This window comes from Lynx canadensis, chromosome F1 (genome assembly GCF_007474595.2).
Source record: "Lynx canadensis isolate LIC74 chromosome F1, mLynCan4.pri.v2, whole genome shotgun sequence".
Lineage (NCBI taxonomy): Eukaryota > Metazoa > Chordata > Mammalia > Carnivora > Felidae > Lynx > Lynx canadensis.
This window is the reverse complement of record NC_044319.2, coordinates 62,653,924-62,675,600: the sequence shown is the minus strand read 5'-3', so window position 1 is coordinate 62,675,600 and position 21,677 is coordinate 62,653,924. Positions and strand designations below refer to the sequence as shown.

Genomic DNA, 21,677 nt, shown 5'->3' with positions numbered 1-21,677 from the left:
TGGTCATGACCTGGGCTGAAATCAAGAGTTGGACAGTCACCAGCTGAGCCACCCAGGTGCCCCTAAAGGTCATACTTCTTGACCTGGCCCATAGGCTTGCAAGATGGCCCCTTATCTACCCCTTCACCCTTCGTTGCTGCCTGCCTCGTCTTTCCTGGGGTCACGCTTTTCTTCTGTTGCTCGTGGCCTCCATATTCCCCCTAGTCCAGGGCCTTTGGCTATGACAGTGACCTTTGCCTGAAACTTTTCCTCCCTTCTTGCCCTACTTAGCTTCTATTTATGTTTTACATTTTAAATGTTACTCCTCAGAGAAGCCTTCCTTGTCTTTTATGACGAGGTCACATCTCCCTGTTGTAAGCTCATTTACTTGGTGAAAATCTTCAGTTACAAATTTGTGTAGATTTGCATGACTCTTTGCTATGTACCTCCTCATAACTCTGAGCTGAGTAATACTGATCCCGTATTACAGATGAAGAAACTGGGGCAGGTGATTTGCCTGAGATCATGCAGCTAGCAGGTGACTGAGCCGGGAGTTGGCCCCAGATCTCTGTGACTCCATATTTATTAGTGTTAGCTTCAGCTCTGAAGAACAGAAAAACCTAAAATAACTTAAGTCCATGTAAGGTAGAAGTTTTTCTTCCTTATATAAATAACGTCCCAAGGTAGGTTGGTATATGTCATGGTGTTAGAGACCTTGGCTCCTGTTGAGTGTTGCTCTACCTAGTATGACCTTGACCTTGTGGTCCAACGTGACTTTGAGTCCAGGGCGGGGGCAAAGAAGACAAATGCCAACGGTTACTTCAGGAAGGATTCCTGTAGCTGCCATAGGGCACTCGTGTTTATGTCCCATTGGCTCACTGCAAGGAAGGCTGGGAAATAAAGTCATTGCTGTGGTAGCTAAAACTTGGAGTTTCTTACTGTAGATGGAGAAGCAGTCTCAGTATAGACTCTGAAACCCAGGTTCTTGATCCCTTGGCTGTAAGTGCCTGGCCTCAAGGATCTCCATTTTTATTTGGGAAGCAAAATAGTAAACAAGGGAAGAGTTAACAGCAAAAGAGGAATACCGGTGAAAGAATACCAGTAATAGAATGTCACCAAACATGTGGGATGGGCACAGAAATACCACATGAGTTTTGGTGGTACCCAGGAAGGTTTCGGGCGTTCTGTGGGCTTGGCAGTCCATAACCATGAATTGCCTGGTAAGAAAATTACTCCCTTGTAAATTCCTTTTTAATCTTTCTGATGATATCGACACTTGGTAGTAACTGATCTTTACCAGCACTCTAACACTGATTATAGGAAAATTACTTCTAAAATGTATTTTATGAGAGAGAGGAAGTTCATGGAGGAAAGGGGCGGAGGGAGAGAGGGAATCTCAAGCAGGCTCCACGCTCATGGCAAAGTCCAACACGGCGCTCAGTCCCACGACCCTGGGGTCATGACCTGAGCCCGAATCAAGAGTTGGATGCCCAACCGACTTAGCCACCCAGGCGCTCCTGCTTTTGAATCTCGTTGTTGTCAGTGAGGACTTTGTTTGCCTTCTGATTCTTGGCATTTGCTCACTACTGAGTCTTAAACATATGGTTCCTTTTGTTAAAGTCCTTGACTAAATGGCTGTCTTCATGTTCTGGAATAATTCTGCATTGCCACTCTTGAATGCTGGGTTTCTAACTAATCCTGACAGAAGAACCTATTAACTGTTAAAGCATTTGACCAGGAGGCTTTGAATTCTGATCTTTGTCCTTTTCTTCCTGGAGGACACGTATTTAAGTAGTAAGCCGTGGAATGTTAGGCCACGATGTGACACGCGCCCTTCTGTAGTGGTTAAGTTGGTGGCGAAGTGGCTTGTTAGAAAGGCACGTGGGGGACTCAAACCCTTTTTATAGTTTCTGAAGAGAGTGCTGTTGATACATTATAATACCAGGTCCTGTGCATGAGAGCGTCTCTCTTCTGTGGTTAATATGGTGGAGGGGCTCCATCTGGTTCTCGTCTGACTTTTGTGGCGGTGATCAGAAAAATACAGGCAGGTCATAATGACATGGAGCGAGTAATTACTGGGATTTTTGGCACAAAGAAAGAACTATGTGTGGTAGGCCTAGCAGACGGGTCCAAAAGCTGTATCTGGGGGCGCCTGGGTGGCTCAGTCGGTTAAGCGTCCGACTTCGGCTCAGGTCATGATCTCACGGTTCGTGGGTTCGAGCCCCGCATTGGGCTCTGTGCTGACAGCTTGGAGCCTGGAGCCTGCTTTGGATTCTGTGTCTCCCTCTCTCTCTGCCCCTCCCCCGCGTGTTTGTGTGTGTGTGTGTGTGTGTGTGTGTGTGTGTGTCTGTGTGTGTGCGTGCACGCTCTCTCTCAAAAATAAACAGAAAAAAATTTTTTAAAAAAGCTGTATCTGTCCCGTTAAGGTAACAGTCCTTCCAGACTAATATTTGAAGAGAGGAGAGGCTGCTTCTGTTAGAGTTTTAGCATCACTAAAATTGGTGCAGAGAATCCTATAGAATTTTCTCGGGTTTAAGGAATAGCCAGTGAAATCTGGTAGATTGATTGTATGTATTTATCTCCCTTCTCTCTGAAGCCTTACTGAAATGACCATTTCCTCTCCTGTTCTTGGTCTTCTTAATAAAAAGATTTCAATGACTTTTTAAAAGATGGAATTCATAGGGCGCCTGGGTGACTCAGTCGGTTAAGCATCTGACTTCAGCTCAGGTCATGATCTCACAGTTCGTGAGTTCCAGTCCTACGTCAGGCTCTCCGCTGACAGTGCGGAGCCTGCTTGGGATTCTCTCTCTCACCCTCTCTCTCTGCCCCTCTGTGGCTCTCTCTGTCTCTCAAAAATAAATAAATAAACTTAAAAAAAAAAAGATGGAATTCGTGGGTGTGTTGATGGCATTGATTGAACAGAGGCAGCTTCAGGTGACAGGTAAGTTCACTGATGTGGGAAAACTCCGGACAGGCTCAAGATGTGGAGGTACCATTTGTTGCAAAAGCCTGGTAAAGTACCCCAAGTTTTAAAAGGTTGTAAGTAGAGGGGCACGTGGATGGCTCAGTCGGTTAAGCATCCAACTTCGGCTCAGGTCACGATCGCACGGTTTGTGAGTTCAAGCCCCGTGCCGGGCTCTGTGCTTGACAGCTCAGAGCCTGGAACCTGCTTGGGATTCTCTGTCTCCCTCTCTCTCTGTCCCTCCCCTGTTCATACTCTGTCTGTGTCTCTCTCAAAAATAAATACACGTTAAAAAAAATAAATACACGTTGTAAGTAGAAGTCTTCATATTTAACTGGTGGGGCTCTAGAGCTCCCCCTCCTGTTTCTGGAATATTGATGGTAAGATTTTTCTCTGGAGAAACCGAAAGGTCCCAGAGAAGAGATCTTTAGGCCTTGACATTTGGTTTCAGCAGCTAGAAGGTCACTTTGCGTCCTGGTCAGTGTGCGGCGAAGCTCGAAGCTCGCTGGTCTGTGAGGCCTTCCTGGCAATTAGCCCCACCCCGACACAGAGCACTTCCTGCCAGCTTTTGACTTCCTCTTCCTTAAATAGGGGTGGGCAGCTCCAAATCATGAGATGTTGGAAGAAACTGTCCGGTATACTGGAGACCAAAATAAAGGGAAGGAGGAAGCTGAAGAAAACAGAGATGGTGGAGACGAGAAGGAAACCTGAAAAATAACCACACTCACCCCTAGAATTAAGACACTGCATCCTAATCAGAGAATGCTCCAGAATTAAAACTGACAAAGGAAAAGTAGAAAGTTGGAAAGTTTCCCAAACAAACAAACAAAAAGACAGCCAAACATTAGAATAGAAATAGAGAAAAGATTAATTTTCTGATTCGCTACTCTAGGAAGGTCAACATCTGATGAGTTCTGAAACAGAAAAAAGAGGAGATTGGCGAGGAAGCAACACAAAAATTTGCCAACTGATAGATTTCAGTTTCCAGATTGAAACCGAGTACGCCAGACAGACCTAGGTAGACCAGGGCACCTCTGGGATCCATCCCGGGTCCAAATGTAGCTACGCGACAGGGCTGCCCATTGGCTGTCTCTTTTGACCTTGGAAGGGACCACAGTCTGTCACCAGGGAGGACTCCTGCTCTGTCATTTAAGCCCACTGAGTCTGGGACTAGCCAGTTACTTTGCGGCCAGTTTCTGAGGGTAAAATACCCCTTTACAGTTCCTTGGTTCTCTTAATTATTCAGTATCAAATATAATGTCCTTGTTTTAAAATTGGATTTCCTTTTATCTTTGTAGTGGCCGGAGGGGGGATGGAAAGATACAGAGAGATGAAATGAGGGACCTTTCTTACACCTTTTTGAGAAGTAATTTGAAACATTTTAAGAAAGAGATAATGGCTGATATTTTGGGAACGGGGATGGATAAACATTCAAGCTTAAAAAAAAAATCAGTGTTCATTTTTGAGCAGTGATCCGAATGTAATTGGTTACAACTGAGTATCATTCTGATCGGAAAAGGGATAGGGGGAAAATAAAAGGAGCTCGGCTCATTTTAGCCTGGAGAAAAATAGTTCTTTTTTTTGGCACAATTATTCGAAGCCAATAAATTGTGAAGACGACGTATTATTTTGGAACTTAGTCCTAGAAGAGCCTTTGATTTGGACTCAGAATGTAGTGATTGCTATGAAGGAAGGTGGCCAGTAGAGGTAGTTTTCTAAGGGGATCCGTGGCTACTGTTCTTTTTTCTTTTTCAATTTTCTTTTGAGAGAGTAGGAAGGAGCGCGATTTACCTGCGGTCCAGCCAGTAGCCTGATGTCCTAAAAGTTGTTAAGCTCTTAGGCAGAGAGAAGTAGGTCAAGCGGGCCGAGTCTGTGCTTCTTAAACTGAAGTAACTTTTCCAAGTGTTCGTTGGGCTCAGAGTCCAAGGGTCATAAACCTACGGTTCTGAGATTTGATCATGCTGTGCCTCTCCTCTTGATAGCCATTAGAGTAACCAAATATTTAAAAAGCAAAAATAAACGGAAGGAGAACTTGGCTGTATCTGGAAGACTGTCTTCTTCCAGAATTATAAATGGCAGCCAGCCAAGAGCCTGCCCCCTGGAGCATTCCTCCCGCCCGGGATCTGTCTGCCTGTAGGTGTGGGTAGTATTTACAAGCCTGGTGGGGTAGTTACTTGTACACTTTCTCACCTTGCTGGGACAAGTGGCCTCTTTGGAGCTCTCCTTACTTCCTCCCCTGCCCTCATATTCTCAGTGCTGCAGCCACAGTGATCTTTCTACATTTGTCAGATCCGGTCCGTGTATTTGCTGGAATATTCTATAATAGATACTATACGGATATAAGGTTGAACCTATATAGCACCTGCCTTCAAAGAACTTAGTCTTGTTGAGAAGACGAGAAAGAACCTGTTCAAATTAGAGTGTTAGATGCATTTTCTATACAGCATTGTTATAAAACCAGCCCCCTGTGTGCTAATTGCCACAGCAGTGTGGAAGATGTTCCTTCAGGTTACGGTAGTCGGGGCAGGCTTTTATGAAGTGCTGTTGGAAGGAGAACCTAAGAGAACACTTTGGATAGACAAAGGGACCGAAGGAGTTGTAAGGTGGTAATTGTGTAAATAATGGTGCAGACACGAGAAAATCCGAGTATCTTCAGAACAGACAGTGAACAGACCACAGTGTATTGGAAGTGTTGCAACATAGGACTTAACGTAGGTCCGCGACTTTCAGATTTTTCTTTTAAGAAGTCAAGACCTCGTTTGTCGAACAATATTACGTGGAACCCCGCATATTAAACACGACCACCGTAGGCTGCAGGTGGAGAGGGCTGCACGTCTCTGCCTGTGTGGTTTCTTGGGCCGAGAGAGGGATCTTTGAGGCCCTGTGACCAAACACAAGGCTGTGAAGAATCCAACTGAGACAACACATGTGTCGGGGTGGTTTGGTGGGAGAAGGGAAACCGGCCGCTTTGGGGCAGTCGGTGGAAAGGGTTGAATATCGGGTTTTGTGTTTATTTAGGCAGTGGGTCGTTATGGAAAGGTTTTGGTTAGAACCTATTTACACATAGCGTTTCGGGAGGATTAGGACGGTGGCAGGGTGCAGATTCTGTGAACCCCCTCTCCCCTGAAATAAGGGGAGAAACCGAGAAGACATAGGAGGCCAAGCTGGTGAGCGCTGGTCAAGGTTAAATGGTCTAACACGTAGGAAAGTACTCTTTGACTCCGAGCTGTTACGAAAGACGCCAGCACGCGAGTTAGGACGAATCATCTCTCAGCAGTAATGATCCTGCGGCGGAGTCGGGGAGGGGAGGCGGCCTCTGAATTGGAGAGTGGTTCAGCCTTGCGTGCCCGCCGGTTCCAGGGGCACGAGCTTAGCATTCAGATCAGTGACAAGGACAAGCAGGCCGCTCGCTACTTTCCTCCCACACCGAGGACCTCCTTGGTTCCCTCTAAGAACCCGCTTGCGGCCGGCGTGGAGAGCAGGAAGACACATGGCTGTCTGAAGCTGGGGACGCTGCCGCCCTCGTAGATCTCCTGTGTCCCCGGAGGGCTCTGTGCAGGGAGAGGCACAGACAGAGGATGGCCCGAGGAGGAGAGACAGACTCAGGGAGGTGGCATGGGGAACAGAGGCCTTAGGGAGGGAGGGTGCCAGGAAAACCCCACAGGCTGGGTTTCCCCCTCCTCTCCACCTGCTGATGACCACACGACTTCCCCGGTGCTCCCCTGTGAGCCTTCCCTCCTCTGGCTGTCTCTCGTGCCTTCGTTGGTTAGCTTACCCTTTTGTCTGATCCCACGTGTGCCAGCCTTTGCTTGGTGTGGGTTCGGTGACCAGGGGATGTCCAGGAACCAGCAAGGTTTGTGTCGCCCTGTGGCAGACTCATGCCCGGGAAATGAGGCTGAAAAACGGTTTCTGCCCGTTGGAACTGGGCCCTGAGTGCCAGGGCCTGCCAAGACACGTCCGGTCTTGACTACGGTTCATGAAGGGAATGGTTATCCCCCCCGCTCTATCCCCCTTGCCCCGGCAGAAGTAGTGGCCTCCCGAAGGGGCCCAGTTATCAGACAGAGTTGACCAGGCTCAGGCGCATAGCAGTGCGTGACCTTCGGGGTATCTGCCGCCCCAGCCCCGTGATCCAGCCGGTGCCTGGATGGGATGGGTGCAGGCAGCCGGGACTCCCGTGGCGGGACAGTCTTCCCGCGTCTCTTCAGGCCGGCGTGAGGTCCTCCTGGACCTCCAGGCCAGAGAGAGGGAGACAGAGAATCCCAAGCAGGCTCCGTGCTGTCAGCACAGAGCCCAACGCGGGCTCGAACTCACGAACTGTAGATCACGACCTGAGCCGAAATCCAGAGTCGGATGCTTAATCGGCTGTGCCACCCAGGCGCCCCTAAAATTTCATTTCTTTTAAAAATTAACAGGGTAAAATCGATTTTATGGTGTAGTTTTATGAATTTAAGGGACTCCGTTGGTTAAGTGCCCGACTCTTGGTTTTGGCTCAGGTCACGATCTCACGGTTGGTGAGTGAGCCCCGCATCAGGCTTCAAGAACTTAACTTTTCCGTTGAAAAAAAAAAAAAAAAAAAAGGGGCGCCTGGGTGGCGCAGTCGGTTAAGCGTCCGACTTCAGCCAGGTCACGATCTCGCGGTCCGTGAGTTCGAGCCCCGCGTCGGGCTCTGGGCTGACGGCTCAGAGCCTGGAGCCTGTTTCCGATTCTGTGTCTCCCTCTCTCTCTGCCCCTCCCCCGTTCATGCTCTGTCTCTCTCTGTCCCAAAAATAAATAAACGTTGGAAAAAAAAAAAAAAAAAAAAAGAACTTAACTTTTCTTTTTCTTTTTTTTTTTTTTTTAATATTTTTTAAATTTAACTACCAGTCAGTAGGGATGCCTGGGTGGCTCAGTTGGTTAAGTGTCCGAGTTTGGCTCAGGTCATGATCTCAGTCAGTGAGTTCGAGCCCCGCGTCAGGCTCTGTTTTGACAGCTCAGAGCCTGGAGCCTGCTTCCGGTTCTGTGTCTCCCTCTCTCTGCCCCTACCCCACTCGCGCTCTGTCTCTGTCTCTCTCAAAAATATTTAAAAAAAATTAAATCCCAGTCAGTAAACAGTGAATACTGGTTTTATGTGGACGATGCAATGATTCAACACTTCCCTACATCGCCCTGTGCTCATCACAAGTGCCCTCCTTTACCCCCATCACCTGTTTCACCCATCTCCCCTCCTCTCCCCCTCCCTCTGGCCGCCACCAATTTGTTCTCCATAGTTAAGAGTCTGTTTCTTGATTTGCCTCCCTCCTTCTCCGCCCCCGCCTTTGCTCATTTGTTTCTTAAATTCCACATATGAAGTCATGTAGTGTTTTTCTCTGACTTACTTCACTTAGCATAATACTCTCTAGGTCTATCCATGTTGTTGCAAATGGCAAGACTGCGTTCTTTTTCATGGCTGAGTAATGTTCCACTGTGTATATGTACCGCATCTTCTTTATCCATTCATCTGTGGATGGACACTGGGGCTGTTTCCATATTTGGCTGTTGTATATAATGCTGCTATAAACATCGAGGTGCACGTATCCCTTTGAATTAGTAGTTATGTATCCTTTGGGTAAATACCTAGTAGTGAGTTGCTGGGTCAGAGGGTAGCTCTATTTCTAACTTTTGGAGGAACCTCCACACTGTTTTCCTGAGCGGCTGCACCAGTTTGTGTGTGGTTTTGTTTTTTTTTTTTTTTTTATAACGATACCCGTCACACTTGAACCATATATCTTCCTTACAGTTTTTTGAGTGGTATTCCATTCTACAGATGTACCGCCATTTATTTACCTCTTGGAAGGATATTCGGGTTGTTTCTAATTTTGGTGATTATAAATAGAGCTGCTAACATTTCACACACAAGTTTTTGTGGGAACATAAGTTTTGATTTCTCTAGGGTAAATACCTGGTTGAGGTATTTCCGGCCGGAGGGTAAGCGTGTGTTTAACTTTACGAGAAACTGCAGAACCGTTTTCCAGAATGGGGGTGTTAGTTCACATTTCCATCAAGAGCATACAAGAGGCCCAGCTGTGTCCCATCCTTGCTAGTGCTTGATGGTAGTATTTTTTTTTTTTTACTTGATCTAGTCTAATTAGTATGTAGTGGGATCTCCTCGTGGTTTTCATATGCTTTTCCCTAATGGCTTAATGATGTTGAACATCGTATCATGGGGAAGCCATTATTCTTGCCTTGGGGGAATGCGCTATTGTCTTAGGGAGCCATAATGAGGTATGGACATGTCTTACTACCCCCTGAGACTCCAGATGCAGACCTCAGAAGTTCTAGTGGGCACAAATAATTTGTATCCTAGTTTCTGAGGTGGGAGTCACCGCAGTTATGGGTCAGCAACACTGAACCAACCTCTAAACCTTGACTTCTTTTCATCTGCTTCTTTTCCTTCCTTATGTCCTCTGATGAAGTTCTGTTTGTCTTTTGCCCAATTTTTGACTTGGAATTTTTTAAAATGAGGTGTTTAAAAACCATTTTTTTAATTTATTCATTTATTTTGAGAGAGACAGAGACAGAGTGGGGGAGGGACAGAGAGTGAGGGAGAGAGAGAATTCCAAGCAGGCTCTGTACTGGGAGTACAGAGCCCAATGCGGGGGCTTGAACCCCCCTAACCGTGAGATCATGACCTGAGCCGAAACCAAGAGTCGGTTGCTTAACTGACTGAGCCACTCAGGCACGCCTTTTAATAATGCGTTTTGAGTGTTCTTTATATATTCTGGATGTGTCTCTTGTGAGATGTTTAATTCCCAAATATTTTCTCCCAGTCCGTAGCTTTCTTTTTATTCACTTCAGGCTGGCTTCCATAGAACAAAAGTTTTAAATTTTGATGAAGTCCAGTTTCTCAAACTTTTTTCTTTGCTGGATCATGTTTTTGGTGTCATCCCTGCGAATTCTGTATAACCCCAAGTTGTGAAGATTTTCTCCTATGATTTTCCCCTGAAAGTTTTCTGGTTTTACATTTATTTAAACCTGTGGCCCAGGGGCACCTGGGTGGCTCAGTCGGTTAAGCGGCTGACTTTGGCTCAGGTCATGATCTCACAGTTCGTGAGTTCGAGCCCTGTGTCCGGGGCTCTGTGCTGACAGCTCAGAGCCTGGAGCCTGTTTTGGCTTCTGTGTCTCCCTCTCTCTCTGCCCCTCCCCTGCTCGTGCTCTGTCTCTCCCTTTATAGGAAAATTTTGCCAACCTCTGGAGTTAAGGCTGGTGGTGGGAGTGAGTCTTGGGGTCACTTTGCTGTGGTTATCATGGAGTCCTGTAGAAAACAAAGGATAGCATAAACCATAAACCATCTTGCCATCTTTCGACTCACCATCATCTTGTCATAGGAATTTGGAGGAAGTAAAATCTGGCACAGGCTTGGAATAGTAACCTGTTGGTAATGGGCTGGAAGGAGCAACGAAATGGGGATGGTGTGATGCGTCTGAGTCTGCTCTGGTGATGGGATGGCCAGCATTTACCTCTTAGCCCTCCTTTCCTCTTGGTTGCTCTGGGTCTGCTACATCTTACTCCAGTACCTTAGAATCACCTGGGGAGCTTTTAAAAAGTCCCAATATTCAGGCTACACACCAGGCCAATGAAGTCAGAATTTCTGGGGGTGGGATCCAGATACCAGTATTTTTTCAGAGTCCTGAGTGGTCCCATTGCACAGGCAAGGTTGAGAACCTTTCTTGCCCTTTGCAGTCCCTTGGACCCCGAGGAATTATTGCCACCAGCTGACAGTGGGAAATTATTATGCTTGGAAACCAGTCAATAACTCTTCAGAGGGTCCCCTTCTGGGAACTTGTGCTCTGGATACTGTTTTTATCATTTTTATCATATTGGAGTTTGATTTTTGCCCATCAAAGGTGGCTGTTTATGAGAAATGTCCTGTCTCAACTTCCATTCAGCCCGGAATAACTGACATTACCATTGGTAGGAATCCTAGACTATTGGCATTAAACACATACACATAACCTTGGAGATCATTGGTTCAGACAGTTAACGTTTCCAAATACCTTTCAGATTCACATACTCCGGTTCTAATACCAGGACTCTTGCTCCTCCAAGTGTGGTCCCGGGACCAGTAGTGTCAACATCACCTGAAATCTGGTTAGAAACGCGGCCACGTCCCACCCCCACCTCCCCAGGCTGTAACTTAGGAAGATCCCCGCGTGAATCATATGGACGTTCAGGTCTGAGAAGCACTGCTTTAGAGAAGCATATAAGTGGAAGCTTCTGAGAGTAGATTTCAGACTCATTGTGAGGACCCGCTTTTTAAACACAACGGCCAGATAGCCTCTTAGCTGGATGATCACTCGACAGAGACAAGGCGATTACTCCAAGAACCCTCCCCAACTCCTCCTTCTCAAGTAGTGTCTTCAGTTTTCCCAAGAATGACCCTTTCGTTCATACCTTTCATTATATTGTGGACATTCATTGCAATCATGTGTTCTGCTTCCTGTGGCTCTTCCATTGTTTCCCCCCTTATACCTGGAAACTTACGACCCTGGTGGACGAGCGCAAACACGGGTCTCTCACATCTCCTTGCCGCCACATTGTGCTGATAGGTCTAAGCTTAGGAAGGAGAGTTCCGGAATAAAGGCTTTGTAGAGCCAAGAAGGGGAGCGCCACATGAATGGCTCCACGACCTGCAAATTCCCTGCTGGTTCCTGTGCCCTGGTTCTCCAGTACAAGGTACCTCCTTGAACACCTAAAACATCTTTTGTGCTCACCTGTGCTGTCATCGTTGAAAGCATTGCTCTTTTTTCCAGGCAGGGGATTGACCACGTATTCATCTTGCTTCTCAGTGTGTGCAGGGATTTCATCTGCGTATTTTCTTCATTCTTACAACCCAGTGCTAGATACGTGCTCCTGGCCTTCCTCGGGGTTCTCATTTCTACTCTGTGTCCTTTTGGAATCCTCAGTGCTGGTGCTAAGGTCATGTCCAGCCTCTGCCCCTCTGCTTTTCACTCTTCAAAACCCTAAAGAATGTAACACACACACCCCCTGACTTTCTGTGCCAAATTCTAATAATTTGCTCTCCAGTTGAGAACCCTCCCTGTCTGTCGCATGCTTTCTCCTTTCCATTCTCTTCCCTTGCTTCTGGGCTGGACCTGGGCCCATCCATGAACGCCTGCTACACGGGCTGTGAAGGCTTGACTGCATAGCGTTCGCACTGAGAACTGGGCAGGTTCATAGACATCATCTAACCCAATACTCTCATTTCACAGAAGGGAAGGGTGCTTCCCAGAGCGTGTAAGTATTTTGCCCAAAGTCCAGGCAGGTGGTGCCCCAGTTACGTGGTTTTGCCCACAGCTCAGAGTGCACGTGTGGCTTCTGCAGGAGACCTGATAACCCTCGATGTGAACGGTTTCATTTAATTTTACAAGGTGGGTGTGGGATGTGCATGATGGAAGGCGGGGTCCCACGGAGGTCACGACACATCATCAATTGCCTTCTTCTAAAGGTATCTTAGAAACCTAGAAGGACTCATTATTGTCTCATAACCAGTTGCGGTCTGAGGAAGAAAACCCTAAATGGCTCTACTAAATACCAGCAGACTTTTATTCCTTCTGTGTGTGTGTGTGTGTGTGTGTGTGTGTGTGTGTGTGTGTGTGTGTAGGCATGGATTATACTGTTGGAGCATTTTTTTTTCTTCCTCTGAAAGGCTATGTTAACGTTCCTGTCTTCCTGCTTACACAGGACACAAACATTTACAGGAGCCTCCGGGTTAGATATTTGCGGGCAAGACAGAATTGGTCATTATCGGCCATAGTAGGGCTTGCTCTATATTTATTTGTGCCTCTTCACCCACCTCTGCCTCCGTGTTTACTTACAAAGGTTCTGATACGTATTTGCAACGTGCTGGGAGACCTAGCAGAGGGAAAAGCAACCCGAATGCCATAGATTATTATTAGTCGTGGTATTTATCTTGCTCCATAAATCACCCCTTCGGGCCCCTTAATCATTTGGGTTGTTGTTCAGCTCCCCGTGACCTGTCAGCGTGCTCCCAGTAGCAAAAAGTGATGGCTGTATTCCAGGGTCTGTCTGTCTCCTCTCTGCGGGGACCAGCCGCCATTCAGAGGTTCCCCTGTGTACACAGCCCGCAATTGCCCACACTCGAGGCCGCCTCTGTCTGCCGTCCAAGGGCCCATTTGATTTGCCCGCTGCTATCGTGACAGTCTCTTGACACTGAAAATGGCTCCCTCCCCCAGAACATCTGTGTTTGGATGAACCTCCCTCCCCTTCCTCAATGTTGCAAACAGCAAGAACTTGGATATTTCCTGCCCCAAAGCCCTCCCTACGTTCAGAGGGCCCCTCTGCCATGTTTTTGTGACCTCATTGGCATTCTGTGACCTTCCCAGGTCACTGTGTCCCTGGGTGTGGAACAGGGTAGAGGAAGCAACAAAGGAAATGAGAGCAGCCGGTGCGAATGGTGTGGGAAAGAATTGGGGGAGCGGGGCATTGCAGGCTTTCCATTGAGCAGCCTGAGAATATTCCAGATTCTGTGAAGTCAATTTCCTTTCTTTTCTTTTTTTTTTTTTTAAGTTTATTTTGAGAGAGAGAGGTAGAGTGAGAATCCCAAGCAGGCTCTGCACCATCAGCACAGAAACGTGGGGCTTGAACTCATGGAACTGGGAGATCATGACCTGAGCTGAAACCAAGAGTCAGACGCTTAACCCACTGAGCCACCCAGGCGCCCCTGTGAAGTTAATTTCTTTTTCTGTCTGTTACAAGATGGGTTACCTGTACATCAAAGAACTTGTTACAGGGAATATTGAATAAATGGGGGAATAAATGAATAACTTCATTTCCTAGAGCCAGGATGCCAGGCCAGCGAAAAGAACAGATGTTGGCAACATCAGGAGCACAGGGCAGGAGTCAGAGATGTGGCTTCCGGACTCGGGTTTTCTGCTCGTGAGCCTAAACAACTTTTTCTTTTTTCTTTCCTTTTTTTTTTTTTTTCCTCCATCTTTGGGCGGTAGCTTTTTCATGAGATGGTTTGGTCAACAGTTGTGGTCCCAACCATTTCGAACACAAGTATTCGCCTAGAATTTTGTTAATGACGTATTTCAGAGCTACAAAATGCATAAAACACAGTGTACGAACATCTCATATCTACCACGCATCAGTATTCTCTCCCAACATAATGGTGGTAATTTTAGGTGCCTTTGATTTAGAAAACGGGTGACCGTAAGCAGCCGTGGTGCTGTTATAAGAACCTGTATTTTGGGGCGCCTGGATGGCGCAGTCGGTTAAGCGTCCGACTTCAGCCAGGTCACGATCTCGCGGTCCGTGAGTTCGAGCCCCGCGTCGGGCTCTGGGCTGATGGCTCGGAGCCTGGAGCCTGTTTCTGATTCTGTGTCTCCCTCTCTCTCTGCCCCTCCCCTGTTCATGCTCTGTCTCTCTCTGTCCCAAAAATAAATAAACATTGAAAAAAAAATTTAAAAAAAATAAAAATAAAAAAAAAAGAACCTGTATTTTAATTGCGAATGACAGTATCCACACTTTAAGGGCGCCAGAGTGGCTCAGTCGGTTAAGCGTCCGGCTTTGGCTCAGGTCATGATCTCATGGTTTGTGAGTTCAAGTCCCACGTCAGGCTCTCTGCTGGCAGCATGGAGCCTGCTTTGAATCCTCTGCCCACCCCCTCTCTCTGACCCTCCCCTGCTCACACTTGATCTCTCTCAAAAATAAACATTTAAAAAAAAAAAGTAGTATCCACACTTTAAAAAAACAGTACACAGATGATGAAGACACATTGATTTCATCTAAGGCAATTCTAGATGCAAATGAAAATATGAAGGAGTTAATTGTAATACGGTTTGGGGACCCAGAGTGGTGTTTCTGAGCAATGCAATTTGTATTACTGCCTAGATCCAAATAATGCCAACTTCTGGCCCAACCAGTCTGAACATCTCTGAGGGCTGGGTCTGGAATTTTGCCTTTAAAAAACAAAAACAAAACAAAACAAAAAACCAAAAAAAAAAACAGGTGTGCCAGATGGGATTTAAAACTTGAGTTTCTGATCTCCTGATCTACAGAGGTGGGTAAATACTTAAATTCTACATTTATGATAAAACGGCAATGAATATTCCTTTCTTAAATAGTAGCTCCTCTGGTTTCTTTTTGGTATTTTGCAAGTTATAGAGATTTTATTTACACCCCAACTTTCAGTGACAGGTCTGTTACGCTGGGCTTGAGGTTGATAATTAGGAACTAAATGTCTCCATCTAGTGTTTGCCAGAAACCGCACAGATATTCCAGAATTTGGGTTTAGTACAGACTTTGGTCTTTGTCTTGCTCACGTTTCTGTGATTTCATATGAACGAGCCCTACAGATCACCGAGTTACACAGCAGTGTTGGGGGCGGTCATGGCTCTTGGGCATCCCGTCCCCCGGATTCTGGCCCCACAGGCACAGGAGCTGTTACTTAGGGAAGCAGCAGGGTAGCCCAGAAGACAGATTCATCTGCAGGATCCTTCCCCCATGTGTGACCTCTGTGCCATCAGTTGACTGGGAACAGCCCTGACCAGTAATGGAAGCTAAATTATTTTATTAAACCAAGTATGGATCAAACAAAAAATTAAGATGCCTCGTGTGCTGTGGGGTACGGAAGAATTACAGAAGTCAGATCTTAAAGTCCTTCTGCCCTTAGAATGGAATCTGTGGTTTTAATCGCTTCCGTTGTTGATTAATTAACTTCTGGAATATTTATTTTACCCTTGCGGCCAGTGTCCTGTTTTCCCAGGGTCTGTGAATAAATACTGTCCACTGAGTTCGTTAATGTATTTGACACTCATCGATCACCCTCTTGTGTCCCGATGCTGTTTCCCGGGACACAAATATATCCTATTTCTTGCTCCCGGGGAGGGCATGGCCTAGCGGGGAAGCGCACAGCCAGTCGGTGGCCGGTGATTATAGAGGCTGTAATGACCACACCGATGGCCCTGCTCGGTGGGAGCACACGGGACGTGGGCCTACGGGCCTTCGCTGTGGAGAAGATAATTCAAGGATAAGCAGGAGCTCCCCAAGCAGATGGTGGGGGGAGGGCATCCCAGGCACAGGCAGTAGCAAACACAACTGCACGGAACTGTGGGAGATTAGGGCATGTTTAACCTGCCTGTGGGAGAGGGCCAGAAATAACGTGCAGGCAGAAGTAAAGTGGACTTGCCATGAGGAGAAATGTATTTTTGTACAGTGTTTACAGATCTTTATCTTTTTATTGTGGTAAAATAGAACCTCTTCCATTTCCACTGTTCTTAAAACAGCTCGAGGACGTTCACAGACAACACTCACATTGTTGTGTAACCATCACTGGCACCTCCGGATTTTCTTCAGCTTCCAGAATGGGAACTCTGTCCCCGTTAAACTCCTCCTCCTCTTCCTCCTCCTCCTCCCCGCCCCCCCCCCCCCCGACAAACATTTGACCGCCATTAGGTACCTCGTGTACAAGCGGGACCGTACGATACTTGTTCCTTTATGCCAGCTTACGTCATTGAGCGTAACGTCTTCAAGCTTCATGTTGTAGCGTGTTTTATCTGTTCGTCCGTCGATGGACACTTGGGTTAACTTCCACCTCTTGGCTGTCGTCCGTCATGCTGCCTATGGGTATGGGTGTCCTCCAATTCTGTATCTTACCACCTCAGTAGTAATTGGTGGGTAAGTGCAAAGGGGCTTCCTACAAACGCCCCTTTGGTTGAGGTGCTTACAGTCTTGTAGAGATGGGTTCTCACTCATGAAACCAAGACCGGCGGAATATGCTTACGATGCCCGATCCGATGGCGCTACCAGAGCTCACTCTTCAATTCCCCGCGATCGTTCGCAGGAAGCAGAGCAGACTCATTCTAGAAAGGCAGTGACCACAGCCCAGTGTAAGCCAAGGACTTGCCTGACGAGAGCATCACCATCCGCTTTTGCAAACGGAATCTCTCTTCCTGGTGGAGTTGCCCCTGGGCACCTTGACTTGCGACTGTAGGCCTGGTGGGGTCAGTGAGGGTAGAGAGGGGGACAAAATGGATTTTCTGGTGACATGTGGGGCCAGCTTCTGATGTCGCTGGTGAGAGAGCACATTGCTAGGCAAACTGTGGGTAGACAAGGAACCAAGGACCCTGTGGAAAATCCTGGGGCTCTTCAGGGAGCTAGACGTTGTCGTGGGCGTAGACTATTGTGTGTGTTGCTGGGGGAGGGGTGTGGCCCCGACCCTTCCCCTGACTCCTGAGAAAGTCCTTCTGTTACTTGTTTCTGCAATACGTCCTCAAGCCCAGGGCAGGGCTCGTCCCTTCACTGAGCACGCTCAGTTGCCACAGACCTCCTCCTTCCCCTTTGTGGACCCCCAGTGGCGGGGACCGAGACACACGGGGTCAGGAAGCAGTTCTAGGAGCTGGGGGGGACAGGGAAGCATCGGGGACTCAGGACATGCTCTGTTCTGTCAGCCGCCCTCAGCCTTCCAGCCACTGTGACTCCTTCACTTGCTGAGGGCTTCCTCCTGGTTCCTGCCGGACCTGAACCCCTCCCTCTTCCCAGCTTCCCCTTCATGGGCCTCGCCGGTTGGCACAGCACACTGAGCTCTGGGGCCACTGTTCCCACACGGGGTCCCAAGGCTCTGTTTATGAACCCCTGGCACATCACCATGGCCTTTTTTAGTCAGCGGTTAGTGTTCCAGGACTTGTATTGTTTCGTTTCCTGAAAGGTCAGGTCCTAGAGAGCTTAATCTGTCCTTGCTGGGGGAGCCCTGGCTGGCAAAGCAAATCTATCAGGTCAGCCTGGCCACATGTGGGGAGAGCCAGAGCTGGCATGGGCTTTGAGGGAGGCTGGCCAGAGTCACAGACGGTGGCCCTGACAGTCCTGTTTGTTCCTCAGCCCCTGGCGAAGCCTGAGTGGACTGGATTCCTATCCTGCGGAACACAGATGCTTCCTCCTGAGCCTGTCTGCCCCTCGGAGGAGCACAGCCGGGGGGGGGGGGGGGGGGAAGGAGTGTTTGTCCCCTGTGAGCCCCTTCTCTCTGTTCCCTTGGTCACTCCCATGATCTCTCCTGCCTCCAGCTCCGTTTTCTCTCCTCCAGTGAGCACGATAAAACATGGTTGTCCAAGCGAAGGGCAGTTGCCGTATAAACAAACGGTTTCACGATAATAAATGTTTAAGCCTTTTCAGATACTCTGTTTCCTTTGGTTTCCGCAGTTTCTGACAGGACTGCAGTCTGAGTCCTCCCTCTTCGGTTGGAAAGGATTCGGAACCTCGGACCACCGGGCAGGTGGAGTCGATGGGGAATGTGTCCGACCCGAGAGCCCTGATAGACGGGCCTCGGGCAGCACTGGCAGCTGTAACCAGGGCTATTTCATGCCTGTCTTGCCCCCCTTTGTTTGGAAGCGCTCCAGACCGTTCCACCAGCTGTTGTACGGAGGGACACCTGCATTGCCACTGTCACTGAAATTCCTTTTTTTTTAATTTAATGTTTGTTTATTTTTGAGAGAGAGAGAGAGTGCAAGCAAGAGGGGCAGAGAGAGAGGGAGACACCGAATCTGAAGCAGGGTCCAGGCTCCAAGCTGTCAGCACAGAACCGGATGTGGAGCTCGAACCCACGGACCGCGAGATCATGACCTGAGCCAAAGTCGGACGCTTCGCTGATGGAACCGCCCACGCGCCCCTGTGTCACTGAGATTCCGCTGCAGCCATTTGGTCATGCTTTTCCATGTAGCCCCTGAGCCCGCAGACCCTGTAAGAGCCGCCTGGGAGGTCCTGCGCAGCGATGGGATTCGAGGCTGTTGTCCTGTTCTGAAGAGAACCTTTACTTGCATCTTCAACTCTGAAGATCAGGGTATTAAAAGGCCTGGCTCATCAAAATCACGAACTATAGAAATAATGTTTCAGATGCACAGGCAAGGTGCCGGCCAGGTGCCTCTGGCCAGCCTTGGGTGTGCAATGGGCAGGGGGGGTTCTTGAGTTTTAAAAACCTCCCAGAGACCGTGGAGTCCATAGGGAGGCCGACCGAACAAGAAAGACATGATCAGCTACCAGATTCTTCTGGAAATAGAGGACCGCTAAGGTGGTTCAGCAGGCAGCGTGCTTTCTAAAACGAGGACTGGGAGGGGCACCTGGGTGGCTCAGTCAGTTAAGCAACCGACTTCAGCTCAGGTCATGATCTCATGGTTTGTGAGTTCGAGCCCCACGTCGGGCTTTGGTGCTGACAGCTTGGAGCCTGGAGCCTGCTTTTGATTCCGTGTCTCCCTCTCTCTCTGCCCCTCCCCTGCTCATGCTCTCTCAAAAATAAACAAACATTGAAAACAAATTTAAATAAACGTTACAGTGCCTGGGTGGCCCAGTCGGTTGGGTGTCCAACTTTGATTTGGGTCACGATCTTGTGGTTCGTGGGTTCGGGCCCCACGTCTGGCTCTGTGCTGACAGCTCGGAGCCCGGAGCCTGCTTCAGATTCTGTGTCTCCCTCTCTCTCTCTCTGCCCCTCCCCTGCTTGCTCTCTGTTTCTCTCTCTCTCTCTCTCAAAAATAAACAGTAAGCAAAAATTTTTTAATAAAACTAGGGCTGGGAGAGTGACGTGGTGCCTTGCAGACGTGGACACTTAATATTTCCTGGTTTGATATTATGGCCGAAAAGCAGAATTAGAAAGTATGTGGAGCTTGTGAGTAATCTCTTGGAAGAAACCAAAGACGGTGAAGCCGGCAGGGATTGACCGATATGGGGCAGGGTTCGTCCACATCTGGTGTTTTCTGGGACTCTTTGGCTCTTACCCCCCGCCTGAGTTCTTTGAAACACACCCCTCTGCACACCTTTGACTGGCAGGAACAGCCCTCACCTAACGACCTGGTCCCATGGGAGGCACAGCGGAAGGCTGTGTTTACTGGAAGCCCAGGGGAGTGGAGGTAAATGCAGGTGTGGTCGGGAAACGAAGCCGGTTCACTTCACCCGGGAGGCACAGGGCCAAAGCCGGCTGACCTGCCCACACCCATGCTGGCTCTACCACCCCCGTGGTTCCTGCCCCCTGCTGAGCACGGCCCCTGAGCAGAACGAAGTCGGGGACCCGCTGCGCATCGCAGCCAGGCCCCGAGGCGCACGCCAGACGCGCTCCAGCCTTCGCCAGCTTGCAGCCGCTGCCCCGGAGCGGGCGGGTCGTGCGGCTGAGGTCCTGTCCTGAGCCACATGCCGGTTTAACACGCTTCTCCCTGCCATCGGACATGCTTGCTCGGAAGCAGAGTCTGAGCCTGATGTTTGCTGTCTCCTGTGCGTCCGGGGCTCTGGTTTGCTTTTTCTTTCGAGCCCCCTTGGTAAAAAGGACAGCTGTCGACAGGGTAGGAAGAGTGACCTCCGGAGTGGGGGGTGATGTATGTTGCTGTCACCTGGAAACTCAAATCAGCCATAAGCCAGAACCTTTGCTGACCATGTAAAGAAAAATATCGTGCTTCGGTTAGGTCGTGTCCCTGTCTATAAGAAGCAGACAGCAAGAGGGCATCAGCACTAACTGCAACAGAGTGAGGTCAGCTCAGACGTCAGTGGAAGGGACGGGATGCACACAGGGTTGGAAGCTCTAAGTGGAGTCCTTAAAATCAGAGTATGTAAAACAATTTTTTTTAATGTTTATTTATGTTTGAGAGAGAGAGGGAGACAGATTACGAGCTGTCGGCACAGAGCCCGATGCAGGGCTCGAACCCACGGACCATGAAATCATGACCTGAGCCGAAGTCAGATGTTTGACTGAGCCATCCAGGCACCCCTAAAACCAGAGTATTTAAAGGCATCGCTAATGGAGTGGAAGGTTCTGGATTTCTTTTTCTGTTTTCTTTTTTTTAAGTTTTTTGATTCATTTTGAGAGAGAGAGACAGAGAGAGAACACCAAGCATGCTCCACATTGTCAATGCAGAGCTCGATGCGGGGCTCAAACTCACGAACTGTGAGATAATGACCTGAGTCGGATGCTTAACAGATCGAGCCGCCCAGACGGCCCAGGTTCCGGATTTCGGATGAGATTTTCAAAGTAGGTTATGTTTTCATCATGTTAGGATGGGTTAGGTTAATTTCTATCCCCACACTAATTAGAATTAATTAGGCTCTAGATGTACAGGCGGGTAGCCGAATGCCTCACCGAGCTTGGCTGGTGGCACGATAGGGGAGGGTGTTGAGTATAAGAAGTCCCAGAGGAGAGGGGCTGTGGGTTGGAATACAGGTCTTGGCCTTGGGTCTCGTGTTATTATTAACCTGTAGCCCAGATGTTTCATTCGCTTGGCAGGTGAATTTGCCAGTTGGTGCTACCAAGATAGGGAGCAAATGAAAATGGTATTAATAAATCGGATAAGTGCTCAGAATGAAGTTCAGTGAGGAAAACAGAACTGTACCAGCCATTACAAATGCCTGCAGAAGCAGAAGAAATGGCGAAGAATGGGCAAATGTAACAGAAAAATGTCTGGGGTTGAGGGTGAGGCCAGCGTCCCTCAGTGGTGTGGGGCTGTGGTTGAAGCAGCCATAGGGGAATGCTCTAGACCATTTCAGGCTGATGAGGCTATAGGTAGACTTGGAAACTGACCTACAGATGAAGGAATTTGGGACTTGAACTTAGAACAACTTGGAATTCCACATTTTTAGTATGTAAAAAATCCCGATTTGAAGACAGGTGCCAATTCTTCTCCATCTTCACCGGAGATGGAATCAAGTTTCCAGAGTTTGGGTGGATGCAGGAAAAACCTCAGTGAACGTCATGAAACATCAGAATGAGGTTTTGAGGGAAGGTTCTGGT

General features: G+C 48.3%; 1 protein-coding gene across 4 annotated transcripts in view; it reads left to right on the top strand.

The window, feature by feature from the left end:
- Positions 1–21,677, top strand: part of LOC115504938 (carboxyl-terminal PDZ ligand of neuronal nitric oxide synthase protein) — a 287,020-nt gene that overhangs the window by 178,148 nt on the left and 87,195 nt on the right. The gene's annotated exons all lie outside the window — the stretch shown is intronic.